The 4,148-nt window shown below is 56.1% G+C and overlaps 1 pseudogene; it reads right to left on the reverse strand.

The window, feature by feature from the left end:
* Positions 1–566: 566 nt before the first annotated feature.
* LOC123046609 (CO(2)-response secreted protease-like) lies at positions 567–3,888 on the reverse strand (annotated as a pseudogene).
* Between the last annotated feature and the right edge of the window lie 260 nt (positions 3,889–4,148).

The raw sequence follows: 4,148 nt of genomic DNA on the forward strand, positions 1-4,148 counted from the left end.
CAACAAAGAGGGAGGCGGATGAATCAGGTCACCTGTTGCCGAAACCCACAAGCGCGCAATAGAGCTGGATCTTGTCGGAATTGGGTCCCTGCGAGGCAGCCAACTGCGGCTATGATGTCCGCATATCCACATGCCCAGCACCGATGAGATTGCTGGAGCTCCGCAGGGTCGTGGTGCTGCCAGGTTTGAAGGAAGGAGGGGCTCCGCAAGTGCTCGGTAGCAAGGTCTTTATTATTAGCATACTAGGTAGTATCATTTTTTTGGTGAACAATATGTAATTCTAGAATGGTACTATGAGATTGTAAAAGGTCAATAATTAATAATATGTAGTAATGTATATTTGAATTTTTATTGTTTTTATTAAACTTTATAAGTTTGGATGCATTTATTAACATCACATTAAAGAGAACATGTATTTGGTAAAATTTAATTGTTTTTTAACAAAAAACAATGTTACACATTTATGGGTTATGTTACACAATTGTATTTTTTGATAAAGATGTTACACAATAGAATTGTTAAACATTTATGGATTATGCTACACAATTGTAACTTGTTGGTCCGACTTCCGAGTGTGCTTTATCCATTATAATTTGATTTGATCATGAAACTACATGACCAAAATGCCAGCAACTTGGTGCTACTACGTTGTACGTATAGCTAGACGAGAGACATACAAGTCCCATCTTGTACATACATAGATTTTACATTTCATCAGCTGCTGAACGCGAATGGGCTATGGACTGTATGTTTTCCATCTGACCATGTTATGGAGCCTGTCAGGGCGGCCTTGGCCCCTGTGTTCTTGCCAGAGAAGGTGACCTGGAAAGCCAGCTTCTTCACGCTGCCGGTGAACTGGAGCTTGCTGGGCACGACCTTCACATCTAGACCGGCCGGCGCGCTGACGGTGACAGTATAGGTGGCGTCTTCCTGCGCTCCGACGTTGGTGACCTCACGGGTCACTGTCCTGCTGGCGCCGGCGCCGAGCCCCGTGACGGCGATCGACGGGTAGTTGAGGTCGGAGATGAGGTCCTTGCTCGCGTTGCCGGCGCAGCTGAAGGCGGCCGGAGGGGAGGTGATGAGCTTGATCTGGGACGCGCCGTAGCCGTAGTTGCAGAGGAAGCTGAGGTAGTCGTCCGCCGCGAGGTCGTACACCAGCCCGGGGTCCAGCGCGCCGGTCGGGTTCACCTGCCCCGCGCCGTAGTCGAACGGCGTCGCCGCCGTCCCCGCGTCCGTCGTCATCGGAGCCTTGTAGTTGTTCAGCTGAGTTGCTGCATGCCACACGGTAGACACGCACACGATCGAAATTCAGACTTTGAGCCCTGGCCTGGCCTGGACATGATTAATCTGTCAGTTTGTTTCGTTATGTACGTACCTGTTGTCATGATGGCTGACCGGATGGCTGCCGGGCTCCACGTCGGGTTCCAGGCCTTGACGGTGGCCGCGGCCCCGGCGACGTGGGGGGCAGGCCATGGACGTCCCGGAGACGAGGTTGAACTGCGACGGCTGCTTCTGGCCGGCCGGAAGTGACGTCGTTGGGATCCACGACGCAAGGATGTTCACCCCCGGCGCAGCCACGTCCGGCTGCATATACCACATGGATGCGTTAGTTTGCATACACACAACACAATAGCGATCACCTGGCTAAGGGCCGGTTTAGGCTGAACTCAACCTTGAGGATGTTGCCGGTTTGCGCCGACGGGCCCCTGGACGAGAAGTAGGCAACGACGGGCGCCGGCTTGTACTCCGTCACGGTGATCGTCGGCGTGATCGTCGCCACGGGTTCGCTAATTCCATACATTCAGAGTGAGCTTGACGTGCATTGAGAGTGAGCTTAATTGGAAGATGGTTGGTGCATACAAATTCGTACGTACCTTGTGGAGGCAATGTACTTGTGAAGGTCGGCCGCGGCGGCGGAGGTGACCTCCGTGACGGGGAAGTCGAGGTAGGCGGTGGTGACCGCCCTCCCGAAGTCGTTCACCAGGATGGCCCCCGCCGCTCCGGCGCTCTGGAGCTCGTCGACCTTGACCATCTTCGACGTGTCGCTCTGCGAGTGATTGCACAGCACGATCTTGCCTTTGATCTTGCTGGCATCCAGCGTGCCGGGCTCACAGTGACTGCATCAAAACATTAGAGCAGGGCACACATGAGAAACATGATGAAATCACATCACGGGTATTATCGCATATGGTCCTTTGGTAGCTTATTAAATCGGAAATGATAAATGGGTTCATATATGTGTACCTTGCCGAGTCAGAAGTACTAGAAGCTGAACTAGATTTTGCCGATGCACCTGCGATCAACGGGTATTTCGGGGATTTGTCCAGGTTGGAAAAGTTTATAGCCCCACCCTGCATTGACACGACCAATAAAAATAAAGTTAAATTTCATTTCGAGGAACCAAGAAATGCTACTGCAAAAACAAGCTAGGAAAATTAACAAGTGTCAGGACAGCAAAGCAAGGCATGTATAGTACCTTGACAGCGCTGCTATTTCCACCCAGCACGACGTCTGACTCGAAGTCGCGGTCGATGGTCGTCGCCGCGACCGTCATGATCCAGGGCGCCGCGTTCACCACCGTGGAGGCGTCCGGGCCGGCGTTGCCCGCCGAGCACACCACCATGACCCCCTTCACCACGGCGTGGAACGAGCCGATGGCGATGGGGTCCTCGGAGAAATCCGGGCTGAAGTAGGGCGACGCGCCGAGGGAGACCGAGATGACGTCGACGCCGTCGCCGATGGCGTCGTCGAAGCCGGCGAGGATGGCCGACCCGGCGCAGCCTTCGTCCGAGCAGACGCGGTACATCGCCACCCTCGACGCGGCGGATCCCCCCTTGGCGGTCCCCTGGGCCAGGCCGTAGTACGAGGCGCCGGTCACCGCGTTCCCGGCCGCCGTGGAAGACGTGTGCGTCCCGTGCCCCGCCGCGTCCCGCGGAGAGCCGCTGCTGCCCCTGGTCCGGCCGCCGTCCACCTCGCCTAGATCGTAGTATCTTGCTCCGATCAGCTTCCTGCACCGCAAAATTAATCAAGTGCGACGACACATGTCACGTACGCGACTTACGACAGTGTGTGACTCACTTGTTGCAGTTGGAGGTGTTGAAGTCGTCCCCGGCCATGCAGACGCCCTTCCACTTGCTCGGGACGGGTCCGAAGCCGGCGTCGTCGAAGCTGGGGGACTCGGGCCAGATGCCGGAGTCCAGGAGGCCGATGATGGTGTCCGTGGTCGGCGCCGACGTCGATGCCGCCGTGGTTTTGGGCGAGCGCCGCTTAGCCGAGTCGATCTTCACGTCCGTCTGCTGCAGGAAGTCCCAGGACCTGGTGGTGTGGAGCTGGTACACGGGGTCAGCGAACACTGAGACCACGCCGGGCTTGTGCCTGAGCGCGGCGGCCTCGTCCTTGGACAGCCGCGCCGCGAACCCGGAGAAAGCATGCTTGTACTGCTGCACCACTACGCTCTGCGCGAGCCTCCCCCTGCAGATGGATATCAAACGCCGTGCAATTTACTTTTTGAATATGGACAGACATTTTTTAACTGAATCTGTAAGCGCGCGGGGGCATGCACACAGATAAAAACGCACGAGCACGGAGGCACGCGTAGAGGCGGAGCTGCATGCGCACCTCTTGAGAATGGTGCCGACGAGGCGGAGGTGGCTCTGCCGCAGGAAGTCAGGCGAGGTCCGTGGCGGCACGGCGCCCATGTACACCACGTACACCTGGCTCCCCTTCTCGCCTTGGCATCCTCCCGGGGCGACCAGAAGAGCGACGACGACGACGAAGCAGAGCGGGAACCACATAACCATGCCGTATCTGTTGTTACTAGCAAGCTATAGCATCTACTGCCCGTTCGTTATGCCAGTTCAGTGCTGTCTAACTTACTTGTGTCCTTGCAATGTGCACTGCCAGGCCTTGAGTTGCACCATTTATAGGACACGTAGGCGAGGTGGATCGTGGCCAGGAATTGCTCGGTCGATGCGGTGCCAACTGAGGGCGCGGCGCGGTGGAGATGGATCGATGGTGGGCCGTGACGGCGCGTGCATTACCTAGCAGTAGTATAGTACAGATAGACAGTAGGGCGCATGCATTTCTGATTTCCCACGCGCGCCTGCCTGCCTGCCTGCGTTAACCGGAGTGGGAGGTAGTGTGTGCAC

The sequence above is a fragment of the Triticum aestivum genome, chromosome 2B (assembly GCF_018294505.1).
Source record: "Triticum aestivum cultivar Chinese Spring chromosome 2B, IWGSC CS RefSeq v2.1, whole genome shotgun sequence".
In the NCBI taxonomy this organism is placed as follows: Eukaryota; Viridiplantae; Streptophyta; class Magnoliopsida; order Poales; family Poaceae; genus Triticum; species Triticum aestivum.